Below are 21,845 nucleotides of genomic sequence, written 5' to 3'. Positions count from 1 at the left end.
GCAGAGGCTGGAAGCCCTGGCATGCCCATTCTCTCTCTCTCCCTCTATCTGTCTTTCTCTCTGTGTCTGTCGCTCTCAAATAAATAAATAAATAGACAAAAATTTAAAAACTGAATTAAATATGTATTTTTTGAGGTAGGCCCTCACTCTAGCCCAGGCTAACCTGGAATTTACTATGTAGTTTCAGGGTGGCCTTGAACTCACAGTGATCCTCTTACCTCTGATTTCTGAGTCCTGGGATTAAAGGTATGTGCCACCACACCCAGCTTAAATTAAATTACTTAAAGTACATATAATAAATGGTATAATATACTAATACCTCTATATACATTCATAATCATAGCAAATAATTCCTCCAAAGAACTTACCGTGTATCCCAACCTATGCCTTGCAACAACAATCCAAGTGATATAATCTCACAGTGTCATAAAAAGGGTAAGTGTATTACTCAAGGTTACACAGATGTAAAGGTGAGAGATGGTAGAACAAAGTTCTAAACCTACTATCCAGATGGCTTGTTTGTTCCTATGAAGCTGAAATGCACCCACAGATAAGACAAGGACATAATCCTGAAATGGTAAGAGAGTCAAAGGGGTAATCACCTCCAGTTTGAGAGATAAGAATAGGATTTTGTGTAGAAGTAAGACTATTTGGGAAGAAAAAGAGGCTCTGTGGAATGGGGAGAGGGACAAGAGAAGGAAATGGGGATGAGTATCATTGGAGTATACCGTATACTTCTTCAAAAATTTTGAAAAATAAATAAATAACAGCAACAACATGAAGAACAGGAATTTATGAAGGAGGTGATTGGTCGGTAGGAAGTAGTAAATTTAATGGGACTAATGGATAGTATCAAAGATTCTCCATTGAGAACCAGAGCAAAGTCCAAAGGATGGAAGGATAATCATGAGACTGACATGGCTATGGTGTTGTCTATCTGTCTGTTTCAAGGCCATCAGTAGCAAAGCCCATGGGGAAGACCTTCCTTTCCTAGAGACAAAATTGGTCAGGAAAGCCATATTCGTTGAAGTACAGTGCTTAGTGCAGTCTCATAGGATTTGTCCTGGCTTACTTTTCATTCCCTTCCTCCCAAGTCTTGATTTTTCTCATTGCCATGATTAAAACACCTGATAAGAAGCAATGTAAGAGAAGGGTTTGTTGGACGCGGTGGCACACACATTTAATCCCAGCACACTGAAGGCCAAGATAGAAGGATAGCTATGAGTTTGAGGCCACCCTGAGACTACATAGTGAATTCCAGGTCAGCCTGGACTAGAGTGAGATATTAGTTAGAAAATCCAAATTAAATAAATACATAGCAGCTCCATGGTGGCAGGAGCAAGGCAGTCGGTCACATTGTATGTGCAGTCAGGGGGCCAAAGCCAGGCAGGAAGTGGGGCAGGGCTGTAAAACCTCACGGTTTGGCTCTAGGGACCTACTTTGCTCCAGGGGGACCCACTTTCCAAAGCTTTCACAACCTTCCCAAATGGTACCACCAGCTGGGGCCTATGGGTTCAAACACATGGACCTTTAGGGGACATTTCTCATTCAAACAATACCTATATTCTGTTCTCTGTCTAATTCTATTTAATATTCCTTCCAAGACATATCTCTTCAAGGTGCAAGTCACCTTATCATTTAATATTCTATTCTTACAGTCTTTGGATGTCACAACAAATAGAAAAAATAAGCCAGGTGTGGTGGTGCACGCTTTTAATCCCAGCACTTGGGAGGCAGAGGTAGGAGGATCGCCATGAGTTCGAGGCCACCCTGAGACTCCATAGTAAATTCCAGGTCAGCCTGAGCTAGAGTAAGACCCTACCTCGATAAAAACAAACAAACAAAAATGCCCAGAATCTGAAGTATAGTATTACTATATGGTATTTAGAGATATTAGTATCCTTTGACCCTCCCATTCAAATATTCATTCCTCATATTTTGTAAAAATATTTTATTTAAGTTATTTTAAAATTTTATTTAAATTCTTTAAAAAGTTTTATTTATTTGAGAGAAGAAAAGAGAGACAGAGACACAAAGAAACAGAGAAAGAAAGAGAGAAAGAGAGAGAGGGAATATGGGCATGGCAGGGGTACCACTGTTAACCACCTCCAGATGCTTGTACCATTCTATGCAACTGGCTTTATGTGGGTGCTAGGGATTAAAACCTGGGTCATCAGGCTGTGCAAGAAAATGCCACTGAGCCATCTCTCTGGCCTGCTTCTTCATATTTTTATCTGTAAATTTCCTATGTGGTCACTCAGTGGTTCTGCAGACATATGTCTAGCCTTGATGGAGCTGGCAAATTACCAGCTCTGTTCATGAGAAACTCAGCTAACAAAGTGAATAGGGTTTTCCAGACACCACTTTGTTTTTCTAGTGGTTTATAGTTATCACCAACATTGCCATGCATATCTACTAATTCATTTAGTAACCATGTCTTTATTTATTGGTACGATTAATGTGCACATATTGCCTCTTTCCCTGAAGCAAGGGAGCTCATGTAGCCAACTTGCAGGTAAGTCTGCTCCAACTTTCCACCTTCCTGCTGGATGTGGGCTGCCAGCTAGAAGGCTTCCAGGTTCCCGTGCCATTTGACACTCTTGGATCTGTGGAGTCCAGTTCAGGTGCAGAGTGTCCTTTATGGGAGGATGACCTTTGCATCATTCCCAGCACTTGGTGTATCATAGCACAGTTCAGTCAAGTAAGTTTGCACCTCTGCACAAATACTAACTTCCTTTTTTCCCCAAAGTCCCCATCATCCTATTGTGGTCCTGGGTCTTTCCCAGACTTCCTCACCTTAGTGTAGCTTGTGTTTAAATAGTTTGGATCAAGCACAATGGCTGCTATGGACTAAGTATGCAAAGGAAATAAAAACAGGATGTCGAAGAGGTCGATGCTTCCATGTTCATTGTGCGTGACTTATTTTACGCAAAGTATGAAATCAGTCTAAGTGTCTACCAACAGAAGAATGGACCATATATGACATGCATTTATACACTGGAATATACTATTCAACTCTTAAAAGAAGAAAATTCTTTTTCTTGTTTTTTTGTGACAGCCTAGACAAACCAAGAAGGCACTATGTTAAGTGATATGAAATGCCAAATGATCTCACACACATGTCAAATCTAAACAAGTTGATTTCAAGGAAGAATTAAATAGAAGCCAGACTACCAGAGTTGAGGAGTTTTACAAGATAGTGGGGGAGGGAGATGTTAGGAAAATGATATATAACTACAATCAGGTAAGAGTAAGAAGTTGAGATTTACTGTACAGTGAAGTGACCATACAGAAAGACAATCCATTGTAGTTTTGTTTTTAATTTTTTTCTTTTTTCCTTTTTTCTAGAAAGAGAGAGAGAGAGAGAGAGAGAGAGAGAGAGAGAGAGAGAGAGAGAGAGAGAGAGAGAGAGAGAATGGACATGCCAGGGCCTCTAACCACTGCAAACGATCTCCAGATATATGTGCCACCTTGTGCAGCTGGCTTACTTGGGTCCTGTGGAATTGAGCCCAGGTCCTTTGGCTCTGCAGCCAACCTTAACCGCTAAGCCACCTCTCCAGCCCACCATTGTATTTTTAAATATTTTATATATTTGAGAGAGAGAGAAAGAGAAACAAAGACAAGGAGAGAGAAAGAGAGAGAGGGATAAGAGAAAAATGACAGAGAGAGACAGACAGAGAGAGAAAGTATAGGCAAGCCAGGGTCTCTTGCCTGTGAAAATGAACTCCATATGCATGCACACTTTGTGTGTATGGCTTCACATGGGTACTGGACAATCACAGTTTGGCGGGCTTTGCGGGCTAGTACTTTTAACTGCTGAGACAACTCTCCAGCCCTAGTTCATTGTGGTCTTGAAAAATGCAGAGTGATTGCTAAGTGTTCTTATCACAAAAATGACGATGCAATGGCTAAATCAATCATTCTGCAATGTATATGTACTTCAAAACATGCTGTACATGACAAATACATGCAATTTGCATGCCAGTTAAAGGAAAACTTAAAGAAAAACAATTCAGTTTTGCAGTTTCTTGGCATATCCCCCCCATAAGAGCATAGGCTTGGCCATCAGCTGTGGTGGTGGTCAGCGGAGAAGCCGCCACCTGAGGTGACTGAGGCTCAGGGCCTGCCACTCTACCACCCAGAGCCCACCCGCTGCCGTCTCCCTCCTGGCCAGCCATCCTCTTAGCTAGTCTTTCCACACTCTTTCCACCTCAAGGTTTAGTCAGTACAATGATTAATTGATTGTTTCTTTTTAATTGAAAAACAATAGCAATGCATGACTTTTATTTATTTAATTTTTGCTTTAAAGATGAGCTCCAAAGTGCATGTAATGAAAAATAAGCCCATTAACCAGGCGTGGTGGCACATGCCTTTAATCCCAGCACCCAGGAGGCAGAGGTAGGAGGATTGCCATGAGTTCCAGGCCACTCTGAGACTCCATAGTGAATTCCAGGTCAGCCTGGGCTAGAGTGAGACCCTACCTCGAAAAACCAAATAAAAAAAAAAAAAAACAAAAAAAACAAACCACATTAAATTAGCTCACTAGTTCTCAAGGATCTCTTTGTATAAGCAGTTGTATTAACTGTTGATTGGGTAGCTTTCTGACAGTCCATGTAGATGCTAATATTTTTATCAGTTTTATTTTCTATACATAAATATATATGTATGTAACTATATGTATAACTGTATGTATGTATGTATGTGTGTGTGTGTGTGTGTGTGTGTATCTCACAACTTAAGACATAATCTCTTCATTAATCTTAGGATAATACCCCACATTTTAAACCTGGCCTTCAAGTCTCTGCATGACTTGTCCACTTCTCTCCTAACTGTGCAATAAGCCCCGTAATATTCTCCTCTTCATTTCTTCATTTCTAAGTTGAGAATACAATAGATCCTCAAACAGCTTGTGGTGTTGCATATTTTTCTCACTGCCTAGAGTAGCTTTCTCCTTGACATGAGAGTGGTGACTGCTTCCTCCATACACATCCCATCCTATTTTGCAGCCCTATGGTTTGGGATGGAAGGGACTTTACTCTTCAACCTAAAGGAACACAGATCGATCCACCCTTCTTTCTGCAGTGGTTGGTTCAAACATCTCCTCATGGCAAGGGCTGGTTTGGAGGTGACTCGTCAGCATAAACATGGGACTTTTTGTAAATATGCATTAGTAAACTCTGGTTTTTGGTAGACTTTACTATGCTCAAAATCCAGACTGCAACTGGCATGTAATTATGTAATTTGGAAGTATAGTTACAGTCTCTGAGAAACAAAGTCAGAACTCTGATCAAGATATGCCTGAAGATGTCAAAATCTCAGTACCGAATCCATATTCCTAATTGGTTTAAGCAAAACATCCCTGGGTTTTCTATGATACCAACAATGAGCATCTAAAGTTTCTTGCCTGGCTCCCCTGCCTCTTCCGAGTCTTCTCGTATCTGGAGAACTCTTATCAAGTCTCCAGCCCTCACAGGTTTTTAATGGTTTTCCCAGACTAGGTTGAGCATCTTCTGATTTTCTTGCCTTGAGGTCTTTTCTTCTTGAACACTGTCATGGTTGTAGTGAATGATTATTTCTAATATCCCCTCTCCCCAGTGGGTTGTAAACCTAGTGTAGCTGAGGCCACATCTGTCTGGTTCACTGCATTTCTGCCTTGTGCCTCACACATTAACTGCTCAATAAATATTGCTTGTAGGGAAAAGCAAATGAATGGTGGAATTTATTATGGGTAACTCACCTTTTAAAAATTTTTTAATCTCTCTCTCTCTCTCTCTCTTTCTCTCTCTCTCTTTTTTTGTTTTTGAGACAGGGTATCATGTTGCCCAGGCTGCTCTTGAACTCATTATGCAGCTGAAGGGCGACCTTGACCTTGGCCTCCTGATCCTCTTGCCTTCACTTCCCAAATGCAAGGATTACAGGTTTGCATTCTCTGTGAGAGTGAACAGCTCTAAAGATTGAACCACAATACTTTGTGTTTGTCCTGTCTTGAGCAAAGCATCTTGCTGGAGTCCTCAGGATGTGGGAGTCCTAGTTCTGTCAATGAATGTTTGTGGAAAGGAAGAGCGCATACTGGCCAAGAGTGCTGTTCCAACAGGGGCCTGGGTTGGAAACAGGGACCATCCTTAGTTCTGTTTTTGGGGTTGCAGAATGAGGTTCCTCTTTCCTCCAGGACTTTCCTTATGTTTGACTTAATTTATATAAAGTTGACAAAATACAGCCAGGTGTGGTGGTGCACAACTTTGATCCCAGCACTTGGGAGGCAGAGATAGGAGGGTCGCCGTGAGTTCGAGGCCACCCTGAGACTACATAGTAGATTTCAGGTCAGCCTGAGCTAGAGCGAGACCCTACCTCGAAAAACAAAAACAAAACAAAACAACAACAAAAACAACAACAAAAAAAAACAGAAAAAATTTGACAAAACTTTGATTGCTTCTGCTTGTGTAACTCTCACATTGTGAGCTATTATTGTTCTTCTAAAAGGAAAGTGGATTTGAAAGAGTGTTTATGTCCATTTATTGTTTGTTGAAATGTAAATAGCCCTGAATGTGCCACTCACTGGGCAAGGCCAGGGCTTTTCACTAGGGGGACAAAACAGGTTTTTTTTCACTTTAATAACCTGCTGTGCTCCAACCAGTCATGGGATTCCTTAGGCAGGGCAGAGTGCCTGCCATTGTCCTTGTCTGTCGGTGAGCAGACAGTCTCTGCTTACTCTGCAGTCTGCCGTGTCCTGATTTGGCACAATGTTTTGGTGGGAACCACACGTCCAGTGCATTCTAACACACACACACACGTCCCAAGCACAGGCAGTGGCGGCTGAGGTGGCTACCATTATTGAATGCATATTTGTAGTTGTAAGCTCAGAATTAAGTTGTTTACTTCTCGTATGTTATAGGTGTATCTGTATATATTTTTCAAAAATATTTTATTTATTTATTTATTTATTTATTTATTTCAGAGAGTGTGATAGAGAGAGAATTGACTTGTGAATGAATGCCAGACATGTGTGCCACGTTTTACATGGGTACTGTGGAACTGAACCTGGGCCATCAGGCTTTGAAAGGAAGTGTCTTTAACTGCAGAGCCACCTCCCCTTCCATATATATATATGTATGTATGTATGTATTTTTTTTTTGTAAGGGTAGTTTATGAAGCGCCATCCTGAGTTTTCAAAGTTGGATGCAATACATGTACATGAGGACCATTTTTTTTTCAAAAAAGAATAAAAACACAAATAGCTTTGCCTAAATAAGAAAGTCAGATAAAACAACCCCCAACTTGTTTTCCTGGTTTATTGCCTCATTCTCACCAACACCTTTCCCAGCTTTATGTCTGCTTCTGACTTGGAAATAAATGGTGTGCTAGTCTCTCCCCTAAGGACCACTGGGGAAATGGAGGCTGGATGCAGAGGTTTGTGATTCTAGGCTGATGCCCAGAACTCTCTAGAAAGTGAGGCCTGCTAATTCAGTGGTTGTGTCAAGCTTTCTTTCACAAAGTCTACCACAGTCTTTTTGTCTTCATTTCATGTGGCCTCAAGGACACCCCAGCAGCACTGAGCGGCACATCCACTGCAGAGCCACAGTTTGCCCTGCGCTTATTATTCTGAGCAGTTCAGTACAGAAGCAGAGCTGAATCTTGTCACACAAGTTGCAGCTGGACTGTGTAGGCTAAAGAATCCATTCTGGGGCTGGAGGAATGGCTTAGCGGTTAAGGTGTTTGCCTGCAAAGCCAAAGGACCCTGGTTCAATTCTCCAGAACCCATGTTAGCCAGATGCACAAGGGGGTGCATGCATCTGGAGTTCATTTGCAGTGGCTGGAGGCCCTGGTGTGCCCATTCTCTCTCTCTTTAATAAATAAAATAAAATAATGGGGCTGGAGAAATGGCTTAGTGGTTAAGCACTTGCCTGTGAAGCCTAAAGATGCCAGTTCAAGGCTCGATTCCCCAGGACCCATGTTAGTCAGATGCACAAGGGGGCACACGCGTCTGGAGTGCGTTTGCAGTGGCTGGAGGCACTGGCGCTCCCATTCTCTCTGTCTCTTTCTCTCTCTCTCTCTCTCTCTCTGTCTGTCGCTCTCAAATAAATAAATAAAAATAAGAACAAAAATTTTAAAATAAAATAAGAATCCATTTTGGGGAAAAATAATCCATACCTCTCAGATTTTTCATTAACTTGAAAGCTGATTACAGACCTCATGTTCATCTTTGGAAAAGCTGAGGACACATACCCAGGGCATGAAGAAGTGGTGGTTAGCCTTGGATCTGCTTAGGCCGGCTACAGATTCTGCCTGGGAGAGAACTCAGCTGACTGTATTCTCTCAATCTGAGATTTGCACCATGATGAGACATATACTGTCTTTGACCAGCATTTTTTTTTTTTTTTTTTTTTTTGTAGAGGAACTAAGGCAGGGGTAAATATAGAGGCAGGAGTGCCAGTGCAAACTGCCCTGAGTGTCTCTTTCCTGAAGGCATCAGGCACTAGCAGAGTTGGCAACAGCTGGGAGAGACAGGCAACCAACTTCTCTATTGTGTTTGTGGAAGCGGTAATGGTCGGACATGAATGGCTCATCTCCAATCACTTATCATACAGATCATAAAGCCATGAGGATATTAACGATGGTACCTAGCATGGCATGAGTGTTTTCTCGGCTAGGCCAGCACTTTCCCATCAGCGTTGTGTATACAGATTTTTCCAGTTCACAATGGCACCAGTGATTGTTCTTTGTAGGCATTTAACAGAAACCATACTTCAAAGTTTCACATGTTTTGCATGTGTGCAGTATGTGTGGTGAGTAGTGTATGCCCCCTACCAATCTCTCACCCACCTGCTTCTACATACGCTGATTGCAGAGATTGCCTCTCACAAGGCCGGGTGATTCGGGGTCTCCGTCCGCACAAGACTGAGCTTACAGACGGCCATGGTCACATGTAGCTGTTTATGTGAGATCTGGAGATTTGAATTCAGGCAGTCTCAAGCCCCTCAGGCCCTCACACTTACACCTGAAATCTACTTAACTCCAAGCCATCTCTCTAACTCTGAAATTTTCTTTTTTTAATATTTTATTTATTTATTTGCAAGCAGAGAGATAAATAGAGAGAGAGTAGGGGTGTGCCGGGGCCTCTAACCACTGCAAACGACCCCCAGATGCTTGCTCCACTTTCTGCATCTGGCTTTACGTAGGTACTTGGGAATTAAACCCAAGTCATTAGGGTTTGCGGGCCAGAGCCTTAACTACTGAGCTATCTCTCCAGCACCCCCCCGCCCACCAACAAGTTTTCATTTTGGTCTTTTTCCAGACTGGTTATATGAGAATTGATACTCCTATTTTACCAATCAGTGGCAATCATGCCTGCCTCCAAGTTAGCCACGTGATCACAGGGTAAACCATTGATAGTCTACAATATACTGAGTTGCCAGTGTTTGTGGACATGAGTATTTAGTAATGTACATGATCTATTCATATTTTAGTAATAAAGGTTTTGTTTTAAGAAATCTTGCCCAACTATTGGCAAAAATGAGTTTTCTAGACATATGCAGGCAGGTGAGGTCAAGCTATGATATTCCATAGGTTAGATATATTAAATATATTTTGATTTATAATATTTTGATTTATTTATTGTTATTTTTTGGTTTTTCAAGGTACGGTTTCACTCTAGTCCATTGCCACCAAGCCTGGCATGGTGGCGCACACCTTTAATCCCAGCACCTGGGAGGCAGAGGTAGGAGGATTGCCGTGAGTTCAAGGCCACCCTGAGACTCCATAGTGAATTCCAGGTTAGCCTGGGCTAGAGTGAAACCTTACCTTGAAAAAAAAAAATGTGTGCCACCATGCCTGGTGATTTTTTAATTGTTTTTATTGGAGAGTAGCTTCATTGTAAGTCTAGGAGCAACTTTATTGTTTTATTTAATCATCACCAAAGCCCAAAGAGTGTTGTTATGCTTAATTCAAGGTGATATTATCTAAAGTAGATGGAAGTGAAGCACTGTGCTTAAGGTCCTGTGTCTAGAAAGTAGAAAAGCTGGGATTTGAACCCTTGGACTTAGCTGATGAGCCACTGGCCTCTGGGAGCACACTGTGCGACTCATGCAGTGCTGGATGCCAAGGACAGAGGGAGCCTGTTGGGTTTCTCCTGCTTCTGCCAAGCCTCAGGAAATTTCCAGACCCTGGTTCTTATATTCTGCTGCCTTGGTCCCAAAGGGCTCCCTTTCTGTAAGAGCTGGCTTGGGCTCATTGGCAGATGGCCCAGCTGAGAACCTACTTCACAACCATGTGTAGTGGGAGCAAATGACTTAATGTGGTCCAGATTCTTACAGACTTTTGGCATCAACTTTCACCAATATACTCACAGTGTATTATCCTTCGGCCCAACAATCGCTCTTTTATTTGTTCCATAAACATTGAGTGACTCTGATGGCCCAGGCCCTGTGCTGGGTTAGCATTAGTGTTTGTGACTGGAGCGTTTTAAAAATGCAATGCCCATTCATGGGAGTGAGTTTAATGGTGGGAGCCTTCACACCTTGGCAGGCAGGCTTTTTGGCCTTTCTCAGGACTCATTAGTTCAATGGTCCTTGACTGCCTATCTGAACAGCTGGACTTACTGGCACCACATTAAAATAAAGTGACAGAATTTGATTCCATTGTTAGAAAAGGAAGAAAATAGCTTGTCTAGGGTATTTTGTTTTGTTTAAAATCTAGAAGATGGTATTTTTTTTCTGACTAGAAAAATAAAATTTATAAAATGGAATTTAACTGGCCTGAAAATTCAAGTTTTAGAAGAGATATTTCCAACTTGTGTTCATGATGGCATGAGATGGGCACAATGTCTTTGTCATTTTTCCTCCGTTTGTTTAGGTGACTGCATTTCTTTTATCAACTTGCAGACCGTGAGAAAGCACACATCTCCTAACAGGACGAGCCCCTGAGATGCTGTGTCATTGTGTTTTGTCTGCTAACCTCATGTCTGCGTCTCATACCGGCCGATGGTCGGTCATCAGGCAGTCTGTGGTGTTGTCTGTCTTTTCTGACTCAAAGCAACCTCGTATGGGGATGTGAGCAATTAGGAGAGGCCGAGCTAGCCTGGGCAGGATGGCGAGATCTAATGAAGACACTGTCAGGCTCGATTTGGATCTCCTTAATGAGGATCTGACTGACTTCTTTGGTTCTTTGGGATAAGTAAACAATTTTCCTGGTTTTTCTGCACGGAGCGCGGACGAAGTCCAGTTGTCAGCATGAGCTCTCGTGTGTCACAAGTTGTCAGAGGTCATGCGTGCGGGGGAAGGTTTACTGGGTCACCCGAGAAAAGCTGTCGGGGGTCTTTGTGCTGTATCTTTCCCATCTGTGCAAGCATGAGTTCGCATGATGGGATTGTAGGTGAAGTGCCGTTAGCAGCATATAGAAGATACGTCTCCTATATTCGAAGAGCTTCGCCAGAGGCGCTCTGCTCCCAGTCTCTAGGAAGAGCATCATCTTCAGGCGCTTGGACAACTTTAGGGTAAAATAACCCAAGGAAGAGTGCTGTCAGGGCAACAATGAACCCAGGAGAAGGGCCAGCTTATTCCTGGTACCTTTTTATGAATGTGGAGGTGACCCCTTTTAGACCTTGTGAGCCTTGTGCAATCTGCTGCAAATATATGGAGTTGTGAAAGTATTAGGTGTGAGTCCAAGGGAAACCTATCCGCAGCACAAAGACAAAGTTCTGGGTGCTCATCTCCACCTTACAGAGGGCCAGCGAAGTCCTAGGAGTTTTGGTCTTTTGCCTCGAGGGGTGAGCAGTGCTGAGGGCGGAATCCACACGCAGGCCTCAGCAAGGCCAGGCTTCAAAGACACAGAGGTCAACATGCGCGGCTTTATTCTCCTGTCATGATCCCGACTGCTGCCCTAAATCTTCCAGACCAGATATGTTTTTGGGAACACACACGGAACTGATCAGGATTAACTGGGGATCACTGAAATTACCCCTTTAAATTTCTTAATGAGATATATGATGCAAATATATCTATGTCACAGAATTATTTATTTTTTCTTAGTATATATTATTCTTTTTTGTTTGTTTTGTTTGGGTTTTCTGAGGTAGGGTCTTACTTTAGCACAAGCTGACCCGGAATTCACTATGTAGTCTCAGGGTGGCCTCAAACTTATGACAACAGTCCTACCTCTGCCTCCCAAGTTTTGGGATTAAAGGCACCCAGCACTATAGGAATCATATTGAATAATGGGTTCCATTATGACATTTTCATATATGCATATAAAATTTATATAATACATTTTGATGATATCTATACCTTTTCTTGTCCCCCTCTTACTCCTGCAGATTCTTTTCTTCTTGCCAGCTAGTTAACCTTTTGCTTACATATCTTTTAAATATATTTTTATTTGCAAGCAGAGACAGAGAGAGAGAGAGAAGAGAGACAGAGAGAATGGGTGTTCCAGGGTCTCCAGCCACTGCATATGAATTCCAGGTGCATGTGCTACTTTGTGCATCTGGCCTTACCTGGGTACTGGGGAATCAAACTTGGGTCATTAGGCTTTGTCTACAAGCCCCTCGTCCACTGAGCATTTCCCCAGGATCTTCTCTTTTTTGTGAACCAGTGAATTTAGTGTTGCTGACATAAGCACGGATGACAGGTTATTATTTACAGGAGCATAGACGATTTACCAGTGGCTACACCACTGAAGAGAAAATGTCTCCTTACCCTAGCAGTGAATAATCTTGTTCCTTCAGTTTCCAGTTCTGGTATTTTCAAACCCAGGTTCAAACCTTTTCATCCACAAAAGTGAAACTCCGGGGAGCCCTCCTTTTCCTGTTGTCATCCCGTTTCTGCCTCTCCTCTTTCCTCTATGTCTTCGAACTACCAGCAGGAGCCCATCTCTTTATCTCGGTGAACTTCCTCCCGCAAGGCCCCAACTCATGCAATCCCTCTGGCTCTCCAGAGGATCATGGGACGCTCAGTGTGTGACTGCACCAGTGTGCTGTTCTGCCCTGCCTGGGCGCCTTTGCACAATGTAAACCCAGGCACTGTGACTGTGGCCTGGAGTGGAGGGCAGGCCTGAGAGACTAAGTGCCCCAGTGCAGGCGGGAAACGTTGCTCCTTCCCCACAAGGCAGCTGGGTTTGCAGGGGGATGGGATCTCTCGTGGCCTACTTCAGAGCCTAGGTTGTGGTGACTGAACAAAGAAAGCTTTTTGGAGATAAAAAGCCACCTGCTCTGAGTTGTGACAATTTGTCAGTTTCTGTTACTACACCCGTTAAAAACTCCCAGCAATGACATTTCTGCCAGTATTGTGGGGACATCGTTATATGGTTAAAGTTTTGAACGTATACTTAGGTTCACAGTGCGTTGTTGACCTCCACTCTGGAATTGACCTAAATGCTCACAAGAAGATTTGATTAAATAAACCATAATGTCCATACATCTCTCTCTTTCTTCTGGAGATGGCTATTTCTACTGTTTAAAGGGAACATATAAAATAGTAGGTTTATGATTTCAGATTAGATCCTTGTTAAACTCTCACCCAGGTCTTGAAAAGTGTGCTGCACTTTCACACTGAATCAAGGGACTTCAAAAGGCTCTTGTCTATCACTTAGAAGTTAGAAACACCCTTAAACTTAGAAATAATATGTAACGATTTGGATGTATGGAATAGTGGCACAAACATGTTATAACAGCACATTATTCCCCTCTCTCTTCTCCCTTCTCTGTCTTCCCTCCTTTTTCTTTCTCTTCCTTCCTCCTCCCTCCTTCCCTCCTTCCCTCCCATTCCTTCCTTCCATCCCTCTATCCATCTTTCTTTCTTTTACTTACTTTGTTCTTTCATAGGGTCTCAGATAGCTCAGGCTGGCCTTGAATTCCCTTTGCAGCCTAGAATGATCTTCAACTGCTATTCCTCCTGGCCACAACCTGACCTCTTAAGTGCTGGGATTATAGGAATGCACCACCATCCCCAGTTTATGTGGTATTGGGGATCAAATTCAGGACTTTGGGCTTGCTAAACTGAGCTACCTCAGCCACTCAAAACAAAAAGCAAACAACCAAAATAACCTATTATATATGAAAAAGTTTTGAAAGACTGAACCTCAAGTGGTTCCGCTGGGGGTGATGTTTATGTTTATGATATTCCTCCCTCCCTCTGGCCCTTCTTTCCTGTTTCTGACTTCCTCCCTTCATTCTCTTCATCATTTTTTGCATGTGCTTCTATATACTGTGTGTGCATGCGTGTGTAATGTGGTATGTGTGGTGCATGCTTGCCCATGGCACCCCATAAGCTCACCTGTGTCATGGAATTGCTCCCCCTATGGTGGCTGGAGTGGAATATCTGGGGTCACCCTCCATAGCTCTTCCACCTGATCTTATCCTTGAACTAGTGTCTCTTCTTCACTGTTTCCAGAACTTTCAGGGCTTCATTAATTCTCAGGTCTCTGCTCTTTTGTGAGGCTGGGGTTACAAGTACATGTGACCATGCCCACTTACTTTAGATGGGATCTGGAGATTAGAACTTGGCCAGTCTCGAGCCACCTCAGGGCCTCATGCTAGTGCAGGAAATGCACCTAACCCCAGAGCAATCTCCTTAGCCCTCCATCATGTTGTGCTTACTTGTGTCTGGAGAAGCATGTTGTAAGGAGTCTTACCCTTCCTTTGCCTCTTCCATTCTTCCTGCCACCTCTTCTGCAATGGACACTGAGCCTTGGAAGATATGATAGAGACGTTTCAGTGCTGAACTCTCCTTTTTCCCTTCTTGTCAGCACCATGGTGCCTTCTGAGTCATCCTAAGATGACTATCTGAAAAGAGAAGCTTCTCTAACCAAAAGTGAGAGTGGCATTAATATATGGGTATGAACATTAAGAGAGGTGCTTACTGGGAAGTTTGGTGAACATACTGTACACATTTAGCCTTACACCAGTAGACATTATACCCCTCTGGTTTATGACTACACCTGTCATGGGTTTTCAGTATCAGGCATATATTCCCTCCCATGGAGTGGGCCTCCATTCCAATTAGAGATCAGTTTTTTTTCCCCATAACAGACATGCCACTATTGTGCCTGTTGCCTCATTTGACCTGGCTGGTCAAATTTAAGGCTTTTAATGTCCACTATTGAGTATCTCTACTGGGATTTCTCTCTCTCCCATTGAACTTCATGTAGCATGGCTTTTTCCAGCTTTCTGTCAGCTGGTCTACATGGAGGAGGTTTTCAGCTCAGTTCCAGCAGGATTTCTCAATGACCTTACAGCCCAAGTATGCGGAGTCTTCAGCAATAGGGTCTTATCATCAATTTCTGATGGGAAACAAAGAGCCTTGACAATAGCCTCTAATGTTTGGGAGTGCTAGGGACCTCCTTGGCCAGCAACTCATTGGAAAGTATCCCATTCCTAGCAGTGAAAATTTTCTAATAACAATCTATGGCTTCTGGTTGTTCCATTGTCCAAAAATGTAGGTTTCCATATGACTTATTTATATCCTCTTAGATTTTGATAAGCCCTCCCCCACCTTTCCTCTACTCAATATCCTCCCTGACCTTACTTAGGCCTTTCCACCCCCATTCCTCTCTATAATTGCTTAAGAAATATGTCATTAAAGCTCATTAATTTTTGAAAGAGTTGTAATTGACTAGCTCAGTGGTTTAAGAGCTTGCCTTAAAGCATGAAGACCTGATTTTGATCTCTAATCACCCAATTAAAAAAAAAAAAGCCAGGTGTGATAGCATGTATTTGTAATCCCAGTGCTGGGGAGGTGGATATAGGAGTATCCCTGGAATTTGCTGCGTAGCCTAATTGGTAAGCTCAAGGCCAATGAAAGACCCAATCTTAAAAAAAAAATAAAATTGGTGGATAGTACCTGTGGTTGTCCTCTAACCTTCACATGCATGTTCATCCACACGTACATTCACACATACACATTAAGAAGATAATAATTTTGGTAAGTGTGCTAAAATATTTGGGGACATTTTTTATTCTGTTTTTTATAAGTTTCTCTTTTTGTTTATTTATTTATTTGAGAATGACAGACAGAGAGAAAAAGAGGCAGGAAGAGAGAGGGAGAGAGAAAATGGGAGTGCCAGGGCCTCCAGTCACTGCAAACAAACTCCAGACACGTGTGCCCCCTTGTGCATCTGGCTAATGTGGATCCTGGGGAATCAAGCCTCGAACCAAGCTTCTTAGGCTTCACAGGCAAGTGCTTAACTGCTAAGCCGTCTCTCCAGCCCTATGCTTTAAAGTTTTTATATTTATTTTATTTATTTCAGAATTTGAGAGAGAGGGGCTGGATATATATTCTCTCTCTCTCTTATATATATGGAGAGAGAGAGAGAGAATAGGCATGTCTGGGCCTTCAGCCACTGCAAATGAACTTCAGACACATGTGCCACCTTGTGCATCTGGCTTACGTGGTTCCTGGGGAATTGGACCTAGGTCCTTTGGCTTTGCTGGCAAGCTTCTTAAAGGCTAAGTCATCCCTCCAACCCTACATTCTTGATATAGTGATTCTCATTTCCTTTTCTTTTTGCCTCTGATCAATCCAGAATTTACAACTCTTCCAGGCGAATTCACAGCCCATTCCTTGACCCCAGTCTAACTTCTCAGCCATGTTGTAATTTGGTTTATACCAACCAATATCCTCCGTTAATGCCAGAGGGATTCAAGACAGGACTTGGTTTGGGTGTGAGACCTGGCCATTGCTTCATTGTCCAATAACCGTTTTTCCCAGTGGCTGAGTTCAGTGTCCATACCACTCATACCACCTTGATTTTCAAGTTCCATTCCTTCTAGATCTGGACAATTCAAATATTTTCATGCTTCATCAACATGAGGTAATCTAACTATCTACAAAGTGTGACGTACTATCTTACTATCTCGAACGTTCCATGATCTCCACTTTTCAAACAACTTTATCACTCTACTGCTATAATCCAAGACTATCATTAAAACCTTGAGGTTAGAGGATTTCCATCTTTATCATGGAAGGAAGCAAAAGGCCCAGCAGAGAAACCAAGGGCATGCATGATTTCATGTTTCACTGTACACAGCATCCCAGTGAACTCCTGAGGCTGTTCATTTTTGCTTCCTGCTGACAACAGGCTGTGTAAGGGATGACGTTTCTGTGGCAGCATCTTTCAGGGCCAGAGCACCAACATAAAAGAACCAAGTCTGCCCCCAGAACACCCTCTTGGTCCAGCACCCCCATGGCTCCACAGGACCACTTACCCTCTCAGCAGATGCTGCATTTCTGGATATGTTTATTGGGCAGTATAACTGGGCCATATTTTGTATGTACTGCACATTTCCCAGAATAATATAGACAAGGGTCATTTTCTTTCCATACATATTTATTTGTTGCACATGAAGATAGTGCCAGCAAGTCTCCGAACCTGAAACGTCTTCTCTAAGAAATAGCTTATGGGAAAAGTCTGTTCTTTACAAGATATCTTTTCTCCGGGACCAACTCTTCCTTGTTTCTGTCATAGACAGTCTTTATTCATGAGTGTTCTCAACATCCAAGTGTTTTTGCCTACTGAGCCATCACCCTTGTCCCATCAGAAAAACAAAACAAAACAAAACACACCCTTAAAGGACTTAAATAAATCCAAAGGAATTCATACATGTCAAAACCACACCTGGAAAAAGCTAGTCCACAGATCACACAAGGAACAGCAGCATTAATTGCTGGGAAGTCTTTTGTGGAGAAACCTCTGGAAGCCCAAGGTCTTGAGGGATTGTGGGTCAGACATTCTACTTCTTTTGCTTTGAAAGGGGACTAGGAAACGTTTCATCTTTACCCACCTTGGCTTTTCAATTTGAAGCTGAATTTTATTCCTTAGCAAATGTCTCTAAGAGAAAGCAAATTGGCATTTAGAGTGCTGAGAGGTATCTGCTCAGCATGCATGCCCACTTTCTTGGGCAGCTGGCCACCATCCTCTTCCTCTGGGAAACTCCCTTCCGGCACCATCTATGAGGATTGCTTCAGTGCGTCTGGTGACATGCTCCAGAGCTAGCATATGAACATGACTCAGGCTTGGTTCTTGACAGACCTCTCTCTCTCTTTCCATTTCTCTCACTCCCCTTCTGTCCCTTTGTACCATAATGATGGATTGAGAAAGAGCTTTTGATAGAGTCACATTTCTCAGCTGAGCGAATATAACCCTGGGATTATTTTACAACCTGCTAAAGAATGAAGGCAAAACAGCCAGTCTTAAGATGGAAGGAGGTGGGGAGAGGGGGTAGGATGAACATCAAGTCCTGTGCCTCCAGCTAAATCGAACTCTTCTCTGGAGTTCTCAACTATGCCTGGTAATAACTTCCTCCTTTCAGCCAATTTAAGTTAGGTCTGTTTCACTTATAAGCACTTGCATCCTGATTAACATACTGATTGGTGTGCCTTCTCTTTTAATACAAAAATTCTTTTTAAGAAAGGAAGGAAGCTAAGAAACGTTAAGTTCAGATTCAAAGCCAGCTGTATTTGAACTTCTGGCATTCTGAGCTCAACCTGCCCTCTGGCTACTTCAACCTGCGCGCTGGCAACTGCGCGGGACGCTCTGTGTAAGCCAGTGGCCTGCACATCTTGAGCATTCACTCCGTTCTGCAACAGACAGGCACACGGCCGCCTGTTAGGGGCTGAGCGCGCTCCACCTTCACTTCCCCATCAGATCCTCTTTGACTATTCTCGCTTTCTGAGTAGCACACCTTGTTCACCAGATGAGTCCCCACTGACCTCTGTTAATAGCCTGAGCAACTGCAGGAAACTCTCCAGGGCTTGTCCCAGCCCCAGAAGAGCAGACCTGGGAATAGAGCATGGGTCTCAGCCATCCAGCCTGACCTTTCTTTTCATTAATAAAATGAAAACAAGGGGGTTTATCAGTTTGGTGCCATTGGTCTCTGAGGAGGTCCTCACTCTACCATAACATCCTGTTCTCCTCTGCAGTCTGTGATAGGGTAGATAACAGCCCTGGCTTGTCACAGCGGAGCTCCGCTTTCATGGGAGACTGAGAAAATGGGCTGCCGCCGCCCCCTCCTCCTCTGGGACTACCACAGTTCCGCTGAGAATATATTAGGGCTTCAGTTCCTTCGGGATATTTGTCAGACTAAAATTTTACTGGGAGCCCAGAGATCATCAGTGATTGGGAAAGAATTTACCACCATCACTACCACTACCAACAAAATCATGTGATAAGCTGCTCTGCAGACATTCAGAGTCAGGAAAGGAAGTGGTCATTGGAGGAAGGCGTGCCAAGAATCCCTAGTAAAGAATAGTCAGGGGAGGGGAAAGCCACCTTCCCTATTGCTGGGATTTCTGGCTTCTGCATGATGGGGTGGGGCTGGGGTGTATTGGGAAAAGTGGGGTTTTTTTTGTTTGTTTATTTTTATTTATTTTAGAGCGGCTTACGTGGGTCCTGGAAAATGGAGCCTGGAACTGGGGTCCTTAGGCTTTACAGGCAAGCACTTAACCACTAAGCCATCTCTCCAGCCCCCCTTTTTTGTATAGTATATATTCATTAGATTTTCAATGAACTTGTGTCTACAATTAACTCTACTGCAGAGGTATATGTTTAATAAGGAATAAAATCTTGCTTCTATGGTCAGGGAACATTCCAGGATTCCGAAGGTCCATGTAGAAATGAATTCTGCTGGTCCCATGAAAGGAAGGAAGGTATTTCCCTTCTCTCTTCACTCAGTTACAAAGTCTGTTTTGGCATCCAGGAAACAGGTAGCAGCAGCACAGTGTGTTTTTGATATTTATCTGTGTTTGTGTCTTGTGATTGTAGTAGTTGCAAAACTTGCTTCATCAGTGTCAGAAAGTGCTCTAAGATACTTTCTGAAGCAGTTCCTGAAAGTTCAAGAAAATGCTTTAATGCCTTAAGTAGGATAGAGAGGTTTTTTTTGGGGGGGGAGGTCATACACTTACTGAACAATATCTGGCCATGAATTTTATATCCATGAATCTTATAATCAACCAGGGAGTCACTTCTCTAACCTTCCCTAACTGGGAAAGGTGTATCGGTTCTGGCCATTTGTTCATTGGAAGCCGTAGACATGACTCTAAGGCAGGCTAGTCTTCAATCAGGGACACGTATACAAATAGAAGTCCACCCTCCATTAATTAGGTATTTTTTTTTCTCCTGTTTTATTGACACAGGGTCTCACTGTAGCCCAGACTGACCTGAACTCATGACAGTCTAGCTGCCTGAGTCTCTCAAATGCTGGGATTATATGTGTGAGATACCATTATTGTCTTGGAAAGCGAAAATTAGAAGTATCGAGTAGAAATAAAGCTGGATTAACATGGGCAGCATTGAGGCAAGGCAAGGCCTAACATAGGGCAAAGAAGTTTCCTGACATGGTTGCCTGGGTCTTAAAGGTTTGGTTTGAAGAGCTGACTCAGGGGGTATGTGTGTGTATAGTTCAAGCATGAGAGCCTGAGAAGGCCTGAGTTTGATTGCCCAGCACCCACAAAAATAGCTGGTCATAGCCATGCATGCATGCCATGGGGCAGGAAAGACCAAAGAATTATGGGGGCTAGTGAAAGTGGCAGTTCTGGGTTCAGAGAAGAGACTGTGTCTCAAGGGAACATGGGAGTATTCCCAGCATCTTCCCCTGGTCTCTGTTTGACTGTGCATGGGACATGTGCGCGTGCATGCATGCACACACATAGACCACACACACCACACCATGCACACACGTATACCCTGCCAAACCAACCATATGACACACATGTGGGAAAAAAAAAAAAGTATTAGCAAAGCCTACTTTGCTTCTTTAAATTAAGAAAAAATATCTACTGGGCGTGGTGGCACAAGTCTTTTAAGCTCAGAACTTGGGAGGCTGAGGTAGGAGGTTTGCCATGAGTTTGAGACCAGCCTGCTGAGACTACAAAGTGAATTCCAGGTCAGCCTGGGTGAGAGTGAGACCCTACCTTGAAAAACAAAACAAAATTAAAAAAAAAAAAAACATAAACAGAGAAACTACCTTCTTTCTGTCTTGCTGTGGCTGATCGCCATTTTTATGTTGCAGTGGTCAGGAATCAGAACTCTGTAATCAGGGTTTCTGCTTTTGAGGTTGGTGATGTTGCTGAGCTGTCACAGTGCTTGCCTAGCATCCATGAAGACCCGGGTTCAGTTCCCAGCGCTGTCAGCACTACACACACGGGACATGGCCGTACATACCTGTAACCACAGCGCTCAGGAGGCAGAGGTAGGAAGAGCAGGCGTTCAAAGTCGACACAGTAGCTGTGAGGCTTTGAGGCCAGCCTGGGTTACAAAAGACTTTGTGAAAAAAGATGATGACATCACCATACAAGACAGACTAATGGAGAGAGGGAGGGGATATCATGGAGAGGAGATTTGTGAAATAGGGGAGGGGAGGGAGTTATAGAGGTTTATTATCTATAATTATGGAAGTTGTTGATAAAAAATGTTTACAAATAAAGCTTCTGGGAAAGAAGGAAAGAAGGAAAGGAGGGAGGAAGGAAGAAAGGATAGAAGGAAGAAAGAAAAGAAAATGTCTTTGCTTTTGTTCAGAAGAAAACTTACCCCAGCCCATGCTTGTGAACGTGCAGCCGCAGCCACAGCTGCAGCAGCAGCAGCAGCAGCAGAAAACCAGGCTGCTCAGTGAAAGACCCAAGCGAGTCTGCCTTTCATTACATGTGGTGCATACCTTGAGATTGGAGTTGGAGGACTCTTTCTCTAAAATAAGCTCCCTAGAATAATATGGCAACTTGTAATTTTTAGAGAATTGTCCTATTTTTTTTCTTTAGCTGTAGAATATGCTTAAAAAAAAAAAAAGAAAACCACTTCTAGCTTCAATTTTCAAATACCTTCATTTGAGAGACCATTAGTCATGAAGGTGTTTCCATAGCAAATGC

Source organism: Jaculus jaculus, chromosome 6, assembly GCF_020740685.1.
Source record: "Jaculus jaculus isolate mJacJac1 chromosome 6, mJacJac1.mat.Y.cur, whole genome shotgun sequence".
NCBI lineage: Eukaryota > Metazoa > Chordata > Mammalia > Rodentia > Dipodidae > Jaculus > Jaculus jaculus.
This window is presented reverse-complemented; position numbering follows the sequence as displayed.